General features: G+C 43.1%; 1 protein-coding gene and 1 long non-coding RNA gene across 6 annotated transcripts in view; one reads left to right on the top strand and one right to left on the bottom strand.

Annotated features, from left to right (window-relative positions):
- The window catches only part of LOC142671136 (oocyte zinc finger protein XlCOF8.4-like), a 143,101-nt gene that overhangs the window by 2,187 nt on the left and 124,053 nt on the right, over positions 1–16,861 (bottom strand). The window lies entirely within an intron of this gene.
- Positions 1–16,861, top strand: part of LOC142671140 (uncharacterized) — a 153,080-nt gene that overhangs the window by 28,982 nt on the left and 107,237 nt on the right. The window lies entirely within an intron of this gene.

Below are 16,861 nucleotides of genomic sequence, written 5' to 3'. Positions count from 1 at the left end.
CACAATGTTCCCCCCCTTGTCCGCTGGTTTATATACCACATCTTTATAAGATTGTAGTTGTTTCAAAGCTGACCTTTGATTTGCTGTCAAATTGTCATACTGTTTAATAATTGAAATTTGTTGGAAGTCCTCCATCACAAGTTTAGTGAAAATCTCCACTTGTGGACACAGGGACATGGGGGGAAACCTTGTTGACCTAGGGACTATCGAGGTTGGAAACCCACCTTGTTGAGGGGAAATTTGTTCTTGTAATAACTCCTCTAGAGCTGCTAGAGTTTCGTTTTCCAGGGTGCTATTCAAGCCCACATCTAAGTCTCCCCTACTGTGAAGTTTTCTCATCTATGAATTATTATTTATTTACCGCATTATTATACCCTCTTATTATGCCCTGATGTTCTCTGCACAGATTACATATACCCTGATGTACTCCTCACATATTACATATACCCTGATGTACTCCTCACATCTTACATATACCCTGATGTACTCCTCACATATTACATATACCCTGATGTACTCCTCACATCTTACATATACCCTGATGTACTCCTCACATATTACATATACCCTGATGTACTCTTCACATCTTACATATACCCTGATGTACTCCTCACATATTACATATACCCTGATGTACTCCTCACATATTACATATACCCTGATGTACTCCTCACATCTTACATATACCCTGATGTACTCCTCACATATTACATATACCCTGATGTACTCCTCACATCTTACATATACCCTGATGTACTCCTCACATATTACATATACCCTGATGTACTCCTCACAGATTACATATACCCTGATGTACTCCTCACAGTTTACATATACCCTGATGTACTCCTCACAGATTACATATACCCTGATGTACTCCTCACAGCTTACATATACCCTGATGTAATCCTCACAGCTTACATATACCCTGATGTTCTCCTCACATATTACATATACCCTGATGTACTCCTCACATATTACATATACCCTGATATACTTCTCACATATTACCTATATCCTGATGTACTCATTACATATACCCTGATGTACTCCTCACATATTACATATACCCTGATGTACTCCTCAGATTACATATACTGATGTACTCCTCACATCTTACATATACCCTGATGTACTCCTCACAGCTTACATATACCCTGATGTACACCGCACATATTACATATACCCTGATGTACTCCTCACATATTACATATACCCTAATGTACTCTTTACATATTACATATACCCTGATGTACTCCGCACATATTACATATACCCTGATGTACTCCTCACATCTTACATATACCCTGATGTACTCTTCACATCTTATATATACCCTGATGTACCCCTCACAGATTACATATACCCTGATGTACTCCTCACATCTTACATATACCCTGATGTACTCCTCACATCTTATATATACCCTGATGTACCCCTCACAGACTACATATACCCTGATGTACTCCTCACAGATTACATATACACTGATGTACTCCTCACATCTTACATATACCCTGATGTACTCCTCACAGATTACATATACCCTGATGTACTCCTCACAGATTACATATACCCTGATGTACTCCTCACCGATTACATATACCCTGATGTACTCCTCACATATTACATATACCCGAATGTACTTGTTAGGGATCTGCCAGGTACTACGTCTAGGTATACTCCTGGGATTAATCAATCCACACCTGAGGCCAGACCTGTTCGACTGACACCATCTCCCACCAACCAGGGTGGCAGGCTCAGAAGTGGGAGAGCCTATCGCGGCCTGGTCAGTCGGAGTTAGCTCCGCCCCCTGTCCTTTATTACCTGCTGTGTTCTCCTCCTCAGTGCTTGTAATTCTTTTGGATTCCTGGCCCCACTGCTGCTTGCTCCAGCCTGCTTCTGCCGTGCTTCTGCCTTGCTGCTGTTCTGCTTAACCCGCTTGCTTTGCCTCCGGCTTGCTTCCTCCTCCGTGCTCACTTGGGTATACTCCACTTCATCCTGGTCCTGACAACTCTTCACCGCTCCGTTTCCTCGCGGAGTTCCGTGGGCTACTGCCCCTTCCCTTGCGTGTTCCCTGTTTGTTCTCCCGTGCACTTAGACAGCGTAGGGACCGCCGCCCAGTTGTACCCCGTCGCCTAGGGCGGGTCGTTGCAAGTAGGCAGGGACAGGGCGGTGGGTAGATTAGGGCTCACCTTTCCTTCACCTCCTTCCTGCCATTACATAATTACAAGCCACTTACCTAGTCTACCATTTCCCCTACGCTGACGCTATCATGGACCCCCTTGAGACCCTGACCCAGCAGATGCAGGGCCTCTCCCTACAGGTCCAGGCCCTGGCCCAGAGGGTCAACCAGGGTGACGCTGCCATAGTAGTTCCCCTCACCTCACCTCTAGAACCCGACGTCAAGTTACCTGACCGGTTCTCAGGAGACCGTAAGACGTTTCTCTCCTTCCGGGAGAGTTGCAGACTGTATTTCCGCCTTAAACCCCACTCCTCAGGTTCCGAGAACCAGCGGGTGGGTATCATCATATCCCGACTCCAGGAAGGGCCCCAAGAGTGGGCCTTCTCCTTGGCTCCTGACGCCCCTGAACTTTCCTCTGTTGATCGCTTTTTCTCTGCCCTCGGACTCATTTACGATGAGACTGACAGGACTGCTTTAGCCGAGAGTCAGCTGGTGACCTTACGTCAGGGTAGGAGACCGGTTGAGGAGTACTGTTCTGATTTTAGAAAGTGGTGCGTAGCTTCTCGGTGGAACGATCCGGCCCTAAGGTGCCAGTTTAGGTTAGGATTATCTGACGCCCTGAAGGATCTGCTGGTTAGTTACCCCTCTTCTGACTCCCTTGACCAGGTTATGGCCCTAGCAGTACGACTTGACCGACGTCTCAGGGAACGTCAGCTTGAACGCTTCAATGTGCTCCCCTCTGACTTTTCTGCGATTCCCCCCGAGGTCCCGTCTCCTCGCCTCTCCACGGAGGACTCGGAGGTACCTATGCAACTCGGGGCCTCCATGTCCCCTCGACAACGTAGGGAGTTTTGCAGAATGAATGGTCTCTGCTTCTACTGTGGGGACGACAAGCATCTTCTGAACACCTGTCCCAGGCGCAAGAATAAAAAGCCGGAAAACTTCTGCGCCTAAGTGATCATCGGGGAGGTCACTTGGGCGCACAGGTATTTCCCGTTAATGTGAAACGCAATAAAATTTTGCTTCCCTTTCAGGTCTCGTTTGCTGGCCGGTCTGCCACTGGCAGTGCCTTCGTGGATTCTGGCTCATCTGCTAATATCATGTCTGTGGAATTTGCTATGTCTCTAAAAATGCCTTTTATTGATTTACCTTATCCTATCCCTGTAGTAGGTATCGACTCAACTCCCCTTGCTAATGGTTATTTTACTCAGCATACTCCTGTTTTTGAACTCCTGGTTGGCTCCATGCATTTGGAGCAGTGCTCTGTACTGGTGATGCAGGGATTATCGTCTGATCTGGTATTAGGTCTTCCCTGGTTGCAGTTGCATAATCCCACGTTTGATTGGAATACTGGGGATCTCACCAAATGGGGTAGTGAATGTCTTATGTCATGTCTTTCTGTTAACTCTATTTCTCCCCGGGAGGAGGTAAACATGCTTCCTGAGTTTGTTCAGGACTTCGCCGATGTGTTTTCTAAGGAGGCCTCCGAGGTGTTGCCCCCCCATAGAGATTACGATTGCGCCATCGATTTGGTGCCTGGTGCCAAGCTTCCTAAGGGTAGGATATTTAATCTTTCATGTCCTGAACGTGAAGCTATGAGGGTGTATATCCAAGAATGCCTGGCCAAGGGTTTCATTCGCCCCTCGACTTCTCCTGTAGGTGCTGGCTTCTTCTTTGTGGGGAAGAAGGATGGTGGTCTTAGGCCGTGCATTGATTATCGTAACCTGAATAAGGTCACCGTAAGGAACCAGTACCCACTTCCTTTGATTCCGGATCTTTTTAATCAGGTTCAGGGAGCCCAATGGTTTTCTAAGTTCGATCTACGGGGGGCATATAACCTTATCCGCATCAAACAGGGGGATGAGTGGAAAACTGCGTTCAACACACCCGAGGGTCATTTCGAATACCTGGTCATGCCCTTTGGGTTGTGTAATGCCCCTGCGGTCTTCCAGAATTTTATTAATGAAATCCTGAGAGATTACCTGGGTAATTTTCTTGTTGTGTACCTTGATGACATACTGGTGTTTTCCAAGGACTGGTCCTCCCACGTGGAGCATGTCAGGAAGGTGCTCCAGGTCCTTCGGGAGAATAATCTGTTTGCTTAGACTGAAAAATGTGTCTTTGGGGTACAGCAGATACCATTTTTAGGGCAAATCCTCCTCATGAATTCTGCATGGACCCTGCCAAGGTTCAGGCTGTGGCGGAATGGGTCCAACCTGCCTCCCTTAAGGCGTTGCAGTGTTTTTTAGGGTTCGCCAACTATTACAGGAGATTTATTGCCAACTTCTCGGTCGTCGCTAAGCCTCTTACAGACCTTACTCGCAAGGGTGCTGATGTCCTCCATTGGTCCCCTGAGGCCGTCCAGGCCTTTGAGACCCTCAAGAAGTGCTTTATCTTGGCCCCCGTGCTGATTCAGCCCAACCAAGAGGAGCCATTTATTGTGGAGGTTGACGCATCCGAGGTGGGAGTGGGGGCGTCTTGTCCCAGGGTACCAGCTCCCTCACCCATCTCCGCCCCTGTGCTTACTTCTCTAGGAAGTTTTCGCCCACGGAGAGTAACTATGATATTGGCAACCGCGAACTTCTAGCCATTAAATGGGCTTTTAAAGAGTGGCGGCACTTCCTGGAGGGGGCCAGACACCAGGTAACGGTCCTTACGGATCACAAGAATCTGGTTTTTCTAGAATCGGCCCGGAGGCTTAATCCTAGACAAGCTCGGTGGGCACTATTCTTTACCAGATTTAATTTCTTGGTTACCTATAGGGCTGGGTCCAAGAATATTAAGGCTGATGCCCTGTCACGTAGTTTCATTGCCAATCCTCCTTCCGAGAAGGATCCTGCTTGTATTTTACCCCCTGGTATAATCGTTTCTGCCACGGATTCTGATTTAGCTTCTGATATCGCGGCTGATCAGGGTGCAGCTCCCGGGAACGTCCCTGGGGACAAACTGTTTGTTCCCCTGCAATACCGGCTAAGGGTACTCAGGGAAAACCATGACTCCGCTCTATCTGGTCATCCTGGCATCTTGGGCACCAAACACCTCATTACCAGAAACTATTGGTGGCCTGGGTTGCCTAAAGACGTTAGGGCTTACGTCGCCGCTTGTGAGGTTTGCGCTAGGTCCAAAACCCCTAGGTCCCGACCTGCGGGCCTACTACGTTCCTTGCCCATTCCCCAGAGACCTTGGACCCATATCTCCATGGATTTTATCACCGATTTGCCTTCATCTCAGGGCAAGTCGGTGGTGTGGGTGGTAGTAGACCGCTTCAGCAAGATGTGCCACTTTGTGCCCCTTAAGAAGCTACCTAACGCCAAGACGTTAGCTTCTTTGTTTGTGAAACACATCCTGCGTCTCCATGGGGCCCCAGTCAATATAATTTCTGACAGAGGGGTACAATTTGTTTCCTTATTTTGGAGAGCCTTTTGTAAAAAGTTGGAGATTGATCTGTCCTTCTCCTCCTCCTTCCATCCCGAAACTAATGGCCAAACGGAGAGGACTAACCAGTCCCTGGAACAATATTTAAGGTGTTTCATCTCTGACTGTCAATTCGATTGGGTCTCATTCCTTCCCCTTGCTGAATTTTCCCTGAATAACCGGGTCAGTAACTCGTCAGGGGTCTCCCCGTTTTTCTGTAATTTCGGGTTTAACCCAAGGTTCTCCTCCGTTTCCCCTGGTTGCTCCAATAATCCTGAGGTAGAGGATGTTCATCGGGAACTGTGCACTGTCTGGGCCCAGGTTCAGAAGAACCTAGAGGTGTCCCAGAGCGCACAAAAGATTCAGGCGGATAGTAGACGTTCTGCTAACCCCCGGTTTGTCGTCGGGGATTTGGTCTGGTTGTCGTCCAGGAACTTGCGCCTTAAGGTCCCGTCCAGGAAGTTTGCTCCCCGATTTATTGGGCCTTATAAGATCATTGAAGTCCTCAACCCTGTATCCTTCCGTCTGGAGCTGCCCCCATCCTTTCGCATACATGACGTCTTCCATGCCTCCCTCCTTAAACGCTGCTCCCCGTCCTGGTTCCCCTCGAGGAAACCTCCTGTTCCCGTTCTCACCCCTGAGGGGGTGGAATTCGAGGTGGCAAAGATTATGGACAGTAGGATGGTCCAGGGCTCCCTCCAGTACCTGGTCCATTGGAGAGGGTACGGGCCGGAGGAGAGGACTTGGGTACCTGCCCGTGATGTTCACGCTGGGGTATTGATCAGGAGGTTCCACCTTCTCTTCCCTACTAAACCGGGTCCTCTTAGTAAGGGTCCGGTGGCCCCTCATAAAAGGGGGAGTACTGTTAGGGATCTGCCAGGTACTACGTCTAGGTATACTCCTGGGATTAATTAATCCACACCTGAGGCCAGACCTGTTCGACTGACACCATCTCCGACCAACCAGGGTGGCAGGCTCAGAAGTGGGAGAGCCTATCGCGGCCTGGTCAGTCGGAGTTAGCTCCGCCCCCTGTCCTTTATTACCTGCTGTGTTCTCCTCCTCAGTGCTTGTAATTCTTTTGGATTCCTGGCCCCACTGCTGCTTGCTCCAGCCTGCTTCTGCCGTGCTTCTGCCTTGCTGCTGTTCTGCTTAACCCGCTTTGCTTTGCCTCCGGCTTGCTTCCTCCTCCGTGCTCACTTGGGTATACTCCACTTCATCCTGGTCCTGACAACTCTTCACCGCTCCGTTTCCTGGCGGCGTTCCGTGGGCTACTGCCCCTTCCCTTGCGTGTTCCCTGTTTGTTCTCCCGTGCACTTAGACAGCGTAGGGACCGCCGCCCAGTTGTACCCCGTCGCCTAGGGCGGGTCGTTGCAAGTAGGCAGGGACAGGGCGGTGGGTAGATTAGGGCTCACCTTCCCTTCACCTCCTTCCTGCCATTACAGTACTCCTCACATCTTACATATACCCTGATGTACTCCTCACAGATTACATATACCCTGATGTACTCCTCACAGATTACATATACCCTGATGTACTCCTCACAGATTACATATACCCTGATGTACTCCTCACAGATTACATATACCCTGATGTACTCCTCACAGATTACATATACCCTGATGTACTCCTCACAGATTACATATACCCTGATGTACTCCTCACAGATTACATATACCCTGATGTACTCCTCACAGATTACATATACCCTGATGTACTCCTCACAGATTACATATCCCCTGATGTACTCCTCACATCTTACATATACCCTGATGTACTCCTCACAGATTACATATACACTTATGTACTCCTCACAGATTACATATACACTGATGTACTCCTCACAGATTACATATACCCTGATGTGCTCCTCACAGATTACATATACACTGATGTACTCCTCACATCTTACATATACCCTGATGTACTCCTCACAGCTTACATATACCCTGATGTACACCGCACATATTACATATACCCTGATGTACTCCTCACATATTACATATACCCTAATGTACTCCTCACATATTACATATACCCTGATGTACTCCGCACATATTACATATACCCTGATGTACTCCTCACATATTACATATACCCTGATGTACTCCTCACAGATTACATATACCCTGATGTACTCCTCACAGATTACATATACCCTGATGTACTCCTCACCGATTACATATACCCTGATGTACTCCTCACATATTACATATACCCTAATGTACTCCTCACATCTTACATATACCCTGATGTACTCCTCACAGATTACATATACCCTGATGTACTCCTCACAGATTACATATACCCTGATGTACTCCTCACAGATTACATATACCCTGATGTACTCCTCACAGATTACATATACCCTGATGTACTCCTCACAGATTACATATACCCTGATGTACTCCTCACAGATTACATATACCGATGTACTCCTCACAGATTACATATACCCTGATGTACTCCTCACAGATTACATATACCCTGATGTACTCCTCACAGATTACATATACCCTGATGTACTCCTCACATATTACATATACCCTGATGTACTCCTCACAGCTTACATATACCCTGATGTACTCCTCACAGATTACATATATCCTGATGTACTCCTCACATATTACATATACCCTGATGTACTCCTCACAGATTACATTTACCCTGATGTACTCCTCACATCTTACATATACCCTGATGTACTCCTCACAGATTACATATACACTGATGTACTCCTCACAGATTACATATACACTGATGTACTCCTCACATCTTACATATACCCTGATGTACTCCTCACAGATTACATATATCCTGATGTACTCCTCACAGATTACATATACCCTGATGTACTCCTCACAGATTACATATACCCTGATGTACTCCTCACATATTACATATACCCTGATGTACTCCTCACAGCTTACATATACCCTGATGTACTCCTCACAGATTACATATATCCTGATGTACTCCTCACATATTACATATACCCTGATGTACTCCTCACAGATTACATTTACCCTGATGTACTCCTCACATCTTACATATACCCTGATGTACTCCTCACAGATTACATATACACTGATGTACTCCTCACAGATTACATATACACTGATGTACTCCTCACATCTTACATATACCCTGATGTACTCCTCACAGATTACATATACACTGATGTACTCCTCACATCTTACATATACCCTGATGTACTCCTCACAGATTACATATATCCTGATGTACTCCTCACATATTACATATACCCTGATGTACTCCTCACATATTACATATACCCTGATGTACTCCTCACATATTACATATACCCTGATGTACTCCTCACAGATTACATATACCCTGATGTACTCCTCACAGATTACATATATCCTGATGTACTCCTCACATCTTACATATACCCTGATGTACTCCTCACAGATTACATATACCCTGATGTACTCCTCACAGATTACATATACCCTGATGTACTCCTCACATATTACATATACCCTGATGTACTCCTCACAGACTACATATACCCTGATGTACTCCTCACAGATTACATATACACTGATGTACTCCTCACATTTTACATATACCCTGATGTACTCCTCACATATTACATATACCCTGATGTACTCCTCACAGATTACATATATCCTGATGTACTCCTCACATCTTACATATACCCTGATGTACTCCTCACATATTACATATACCCTGATGTACTCCTCACATATTACATATACCCTGATGTACTCCTCACATCTTACATATACCCTGATATACTCCTCACGGATTACATATACCCTGATGTACTCCTCACATATTACATATACCCTGATGTACTCCTCACATATTACATATACCCTGATGTACTCCGCACAGATTACACATACCCTGATGTACTCCTCACAGATTACATATACCCTGATGTACTCCTCACATATTACATATACCCTGATGTACTCCTCACATATTACATATATCCTGATGTACTCCTCACATATTACATATACCCTGATGTACTTCTCACAGATTACATATATCCTGATGTACTCCTCACAGATTACATATACCCTGATGTACTCCTCACATATTACATATACCCTGATGTACTCCTCACAGCTTACATATATCCAGATGTACTCCTCACATATTACATATACCCTGATGTACTCCTCACAGATTACATATACCCTGATGTACTCCTCACATATTACATATACCCTGATTTACCCATTTTTCTTCAAAAGTAATGTAAAAAAATAAACCGAATTGATATCGCTACGTCCGTAAAAGGCCGAACTATTACAATATACCATCATTTAACTCGCACGGTGAACACCGTAAAAAACTTAAATAATTTAAATCGCCAAAATCGCTGTCGTTTTCATTTTTACTGCACGGCGAAAGCTGTAAAAACGAAAACCCAAAAAAATGGAATCAGATTTTTTTCCTATATTCCTATATTTAACTATTTTTTTTTCAGTTTCCCAGTACTTTTTATGGCACTTTAAATAGTGTCAGTAGAAACTACAGCTCCTCCCGCAAGAAATAAGCCCTCACATCTCTCTACTGACGGAAAAAGAAAAAAGTTATGGCTCTTGGAAGGCGGGTAGTGAAAAACTAAAATAAGAAAGCAAAAAATGGATCAGTCCTTAAAGGGTTAATTCATTTCTAATGAAAAAAATGTATGACTCCATGTGGGGTATTTCCGTATCTGGGAGAAATTGCTTTATAAAAATTGGTTGTTTATTTCTCCTTTATCCCTTTTGAAAATGAGAAAATGCAACCTTTTAGTGGAAAAAAATTGTGATATTAATTCTCTCCGCCTAATTCTAATAAATTCTGCAAAAGACCCGTGGAGTCTAAATGCTCACTATACCCCTATAAAAATTCCTTGAGGGGTGTAGTTTCCAAAATGGGGTAACTTGAGGGGCTTCCACTGTTTTGGTCCCTCCAGGGTGTTGCAAAGGCGGCATGGCACCGAAAAACAATGCAGCAAAATCCGTGCTCCAAAATCCAAATGGCGCTACTTCCCTTCTGAGCGCTGCCATGGGTCCAATCAGCAGTTTATTACCACATATGGGGTATTGCCGTAATCAGGAGAAAATGCTTTACATATGTTGTGGTTCTTTATTCCTTGTAAAAATTAAAAATTTCTATGCTTTTTCAGAAAAAAAGTTGATTTTCATTTTCACTGCCTAATTCCACTAAATTCTGCAAAAAACCTGTGTGGTCAAAATGCTAACTATACCCCTAGATAAATTCCTTGAGAGGTGTAGTTTCCAAAATGGGGTCACTTTTGGAGGGTTTCCCCTTTTTTGGTCCCTCCAGGGTGTTGCAAACGCGACATGGAACCGAAAACCAATTCAGCAAAATCCATGCTCCAAAATCCAAATGGCGCTCCTTTTCTTCTGAGCCTTGCTGTGGGTCCAATCAGCAGTTTATTACCACATATGGGATATTGCCGTAATCGGGAGACAATGCTTTACAAATGTTGGGGTGCATTTTCTTTATTATCTCTTGTAAATATTAAAAATTTCTATGTTTTTTCAGAAAAAAGTCGATTTTCATTTTTACAGACTAATTCTGATAAATTTAGCGGAAAAACCTGTGCGGTCAAAATGCTAACTATACACCTAGATAAATTCCTTGAGGGGTGAAGTTTCCCAAATGGGGTAACTTTTGGGGTGTTTCCACTGTTTTGGCACCACAAGACCTCTTCAAACCTGACAAGGTGCCTAAAATATATTCTAAAAAAAAAAGGAGGCCCAAAATCCACTAGGTGCTCCTTTGCTTCTGAGGCCTGTGCTTCAGTCCTTTATCACACTAGGGCCACATGTGGGATATTTCTAAAAACTTCAGAATCTGGGCAATAAATATTGAGTTGCATTTCTCTGGTAAAACCTTCTGTGTTACAATTTTTTTTTTATTAGAAATGAATTTCGGCAAAAAAAATTAAATTTGTAAATTTCACCTCTACTTTGCTTTAATTCCTGTGAAACGCCTAAAGGGTTAAAACACTTTGTTGATGCTGATTCGAATACCTTGAGGGGTGCAGTTTTCAAAATGGGGTGACTTCTGGGGATTTTCTAATATATAAGGCCCTCAAAGCCACCTCAGAACTGAACTGGTTCCTGAAAAAATAGCCTTTTGAAATTTTCTTTAACCCCTTAATGACCGCCGATAAGCCTTTTCACGGCGGTCATTAATGGGCTTTATTCTACAGCGCCGCCATTCTATGTAGAATAAAGTAAACAGAGCAGGGAGCCGTCAAATCTCCCTGCTCTCAGCTGCCAGAGGCTTTGCCGGGTGAGATCGATATTCGTATCCATCTCACCCGTTTAACCCTTCAGATGCGGTGCACAATAGCGTGCACCGCATCTGAATGGTTTTGGAGAGAGGGAGGGAGCTCCCTCTCTCTCCCACCGACACCCGGCGATAAAATCGCCGAGTGTCAGTGTCTTCTATGGCAGCCGGGGGTCTAATAAAGGCCCCCAGGTCTGCCTGGAGCGAATGCCTGCTAGATAATGCCGCAGGCATGACCTAGCAGATGCCTGTCCGTTTTAAACGGACAGGCAGTAATACACTGCTTACAAAAGTATTGCAGTGTATTACAATAGCGATCGGAGGATAGTGAAGTCCCCTAGTGGGACTAGTATAAAAGTAAAAAAAGTTTAATAAAGTTAATTTTAAAAAAAAGTGAAAAAAAAAATGAAAAACCCACTTTTTCCCCTTACAAAATGCTTTACTATTAAAAAAAAATACAATAAAGCAAAAAAGTTAGACATATTTGGTATCGCCGCGTCCGTAACGACCCCGACTATAAAGCTGTTACATTATTTAACCCGCACTGTGAACGCCGTAAAAAATAAAATAAAAAACAATGGAAAAATTGCTGTTTTCTGTTAATCCTGACTAAAAAGTGATCAAAAGTCGCATCTACTCTCAAATGGTACCAATAAAAACTGCAAGTCGTCCCGCAAAAAACAAGACCTTATACAGCTATGCCGACGCAAAAATAAAAAAGTTACAGCTCTTCGAATGTGACAATGGAAAAATGTAAAAAATGGCTTGGACATTAGGGCCCAGAATGCAAGCAGGGGGAAGGGGTTAAAATATGAGAAATTGCTGCTAAAGTTCTAAGCCTTGTAACGGCCTAGAAAAATAAAAGGACGTTCAAAAAATGATGCCAATCTAAAGTAGACATATGGGGGGATGGTAATTAGTAACTATTTTGTGTGGTATTACTATCTGTTTTACAAGCAGATACGTTTAAATTTAGAAAAATGCTAATTTTTGGAAATTTTTTCTAAATTGTGGTGTTTTTCAGAAATAAATACCAAAATTATCGACAACATTTTTTCACTAACATAAAGTACAACATGTCACGAGAAAACAATCTCAGAATCGCTTGGATAGGTAAAAGCATTCCAATGTTATTACCACATAAAGTAACACATGTCAGATTTTAAAAAATTGGCTGGGTCCTGAAGGCCAAAACAGGTTGGGTCCTGAAGGGGTTAAGCGGTTTTTCATTGACTTTATAGAAAAACCGCTCCAAAAACTATTGTAAAAAACAGCGCCAAAAACGTGAGTTTGATTAAAAAATGGCTGAAAATCAGGAGCTGTTTTCCCTCTGTTTCGTAAGCGTGTGAACGTACCCTTAGCCATTTGGTGTGTCCTATAGCTTCTGCCATTTGGACAATCACACCCAAAATGGCAGCCGGACACTGCTTAGCAATTTGAAGACACCTTTTCCTGGCTTGTATGAGAGGGGGTGAGATTCCCTCCCACATTTACGGCAGCTGTGAGTCAGGTTGCTTTGCCTTATTCACCTTGCTGTAATTCTGGGAAGTGCTCCCTCTGGTGGCCAACATAGGAAAACATGTCAAATTATTATTTAATTTTTAATACTTTCCACCATGTGGAAGAAAAAAAAAATACAGCAAAAAACGTAAAAAATATAATAGAAATAAGTAACTTACTTTAAAAAAAAAGGTTTAATTCGCGACACATTTCCATTAAGGGTTAACCTCTTCCCGACATCCGCCGTGTATATACAGTGCACATTGCATGGTGGAGTATGGAGCTCCATTGAACGAGCGTGTCGGCTGTATCTATCTCGAGCGCGATGTCGCTTGTTTAACGCCTTAAACGCCACGGTCATAGCGACCGCGGCATTTCAGAGGTTAGAAATAGGGGCGGCCCCCTGTAATGTGCATAATAATTAGGAACATCGTGTATGTAACCCGCAAGGTGAACGTTGAAAAAATGTAAGCGCCAGAATCGCTGTTTTTTTGGTCACTTCATCTCCCACATAAAATTTAACAAAAAGTCTCATGTACCCCAAGGTGGTACTAATAGAAACTACAAAATAAGCCCTCATACCGATCAATCGACGGAAAAAAAAGTTATGGATTTCCGAATATGGCGACAGATTTCATATTATATTTGTAACAATCAGTTTTTTCCTTGTAAAAGTAGTAAAACAAAAAAAACCGATATAAATACCATAAAACTATATAAATTTGGTGTCGCCGTAATCGTATTGACTGGTAGAATAAAGTTAACATTTCGCTTTTACCGCACGGTGTATGCCGTAAAAATGAAACCCCCCAAAAGATTGAGGAATTGCTGTTATTTTCCTATTCCACCCCGCAAATGCCAGTGAAATGGTGGTGTGAAAATCAAGCACTTGTCCTGCAATATACAAGCCATTGTACGGATATATTGATGGGAAAATAAAAAGGTTATGGGTTATGAAAGGTGGGGAGGAAAAAACCAAATCTGAAAAATGGCTGCGGCGGGAAGGGGTTAAATACCATATTATCAACAATTCCCTAATATATATATTCGAGGTCCTTTCGTTAACCCCTTCCCGCCGCAGCCCTTTTTCAGATTTTCATTTTGTTTTTTTCCTCTCCACATTCCAGATGCCATAACGCCTTTATTTATCCATCGATATAGTACTATAAGGGCTTGATTTGTGCGGGACGAGTTGTCGTTTTTTGTAGCACCATTTATTTTGCCATATAATGTACTAGGAAACGGGAAAAAAATGATTTGTGGGGTAGAAAATGAAAAAAACAGCGATTCCTCCATGGTTTTTTGCACGCCGTTTTTACGGAATTCACTGTGCAATTAAAGCAACATGATAACTTTATTCTGCGGGTCAATACGACTACAGCGATACCAAATATATATAGTTTTTTCTATATTTTACTACTTTTACAAGTAAAAACCTAAGTGTAAAAAAGAGAATTTATTTTGCGTCGCCAAATTCCGAGAGCCACAACTTTTTTATTTTAACGTCGATTAAGTGGTATGAGGGCTTATTTTTTGCGGGATAAGCTGTCGTTTTTAATAATACCATTCAGTGTGTAAATGCGACGGTTTGATCACTTTTTATTTCATTTTTTGTGGGAGATTAGGTGAGCAAAAAATAGAGATTCTGGCGTTTTACAATTATTTATTTTTACGGCGTTCACCATGCGGGTTAAATAGAGATATATTGTAATATTTCAGACCTTTACGGACGCGGCGATAACAATTATGTTTATTTATTTCTTTACTATGCTCTAGGGGAAAAATGGGAAAAGGTTTTTTTTTTTACTTTTAATATACATATATTTTTTTTACATAAAAAAAAACTTTAACTCATTTTTACTTTTTTTTTTATTAGTGCCCCTAGGGGGCTTCAACCAGCGATCGCTAGATCACTTTCACGATATACTGCAAGGGTATGTTCACACGTAGTCAACAAAAATGTCTGAAAATCCAGAGCTGTTTTCAAGGGAAAACAGACCCTGCTTTTCAGACGCTTTTTTACCAACTCGCATTTTTCGCAGCGTTTTCACGCCGTTTTCGCGGCGTTTTTTACGTCCGTTTTTGGAGCTGTTTTCATTGGAGTCTATGAGAAAACCGCTCCAAAAACGTCCAAAGAAGTGTCCTGCACTTCTTTTGACGAGGCTGTATTTTTGCGCGTCGTCTTTTGACAGCTGTCAAACGACGACGCGTAAATAACAGGTCGTCTGCACAGTACGTCGGCAAACTCAAATGAATGGGCAGATGTTTGCCAACGTATTTGAGACGTATTTCCAGACGTAAAACGAGGCAAAATACGCCTCGTATACGTCTGAAATTTGGCCGTGTGAACATACCCCAATACTAATGACTGTCAGAATTACGATGTACTGCAATACAACTATTAAGCCCTGCCGGAGGCAGGTCTTAATAGGTGTACAAAGATGGCCGACCTGGGGGCCTTCATTAGGCCCCCAGGCAGCCGTAGCAACCATCGTCCTCCCATGATTGTGTTGCGGGGGCGCGATAAGCTGTTAGAGGGGGTCGCCCCCCTCTTTCTAACTATTTAAATGCTGCGGTCTCTGTTGAGCCCGCTCCATACTTCGCCTACCCGACTTTGGCGTATGGATACGTAAAATGTCGCAAAGGGGTTAATGCTCATCAGTGTTTGTAGTGCTAGAGCAGGTGCTTTCAGCAGAAAACTCCATTACATTCCGTTGTTGGTACGATTAAAGCCTAGTTTGGGCCTTTAGGCTCAGAGCCCATTTTTCAAATCTGACAAATTACAATTTATGTGGTAATAACGTCGGAATGCTTAAACCTATCCAATCGATTCTGAGACTGTTTTCTCGTGACACATTGGGCTTCATGTTAGTGGTAAAATTTGGTCGATATATTCAGTGTTTATTTGTGAAAAATTGCAAAATTTAGAGAAAATTTAGAAAAAAAATTTTTTTTCTGAATTTAAATGCATCTGCTTGTAAAACAGATGGTTATACCACCCAAAATAGTTACTTTTTTTTAAGGTACTTGCTCAGTTCCGAAGTGGCTTTGAGGGGCTTATGTATTAGAAACCCCCATAAAACACCCCATTTTACAAACTAGACCCCTCATTGTATTCAAAACAGCATTTAGAAGTTTTTTTTACCCTTTATGCATTTCACAGGAATTAAATCATAGTGGATGTGAAATTTGCAAATTTCATTTTTCTTGCTGAATTTCAATTTTATTAAAAAAAATTCTGTAACACAGAAGGTTTTACCAGAGAAACACTAATAAATATGTATTGTCCAGATTCTGCAGTTTTTAGAAATGTCCCACATGTGGCTCTACGGTAGTGCGCTCGTGGACTAAAACACAAGCCCCAGAAGCAAAGAAGCACCTAGTGCATTTTGGGGCCTCCTTTTTTATTAGAATATATTTTAGGCAGCATGCCAGGTTTGAAGAGGTGTTGAG

The sequence above is a fragment of the Rhinoderma darwinii genome (assembly GCF_050947455.1).
Source record: "Rhinoderma darwinii isolate aRhiDar2 chromosome 1 unlocalized genomic scaffold, aRhiDar2.hap1 SUPER_1_unloc_27, whole genome shotgun sequence".
NCBI classification, from domain to species: Eukaryota; Metazoa; Chordata; class Amphibia; order Anura; family Rhinodermatidae; genus Rhinoderma; species Rhinoderma darwinii.
The sequence above is the reverse complement of the archived record's forward strand: the minus strand, read 5'-3'. Positions and strand labels throughout refer to the sequence as shown.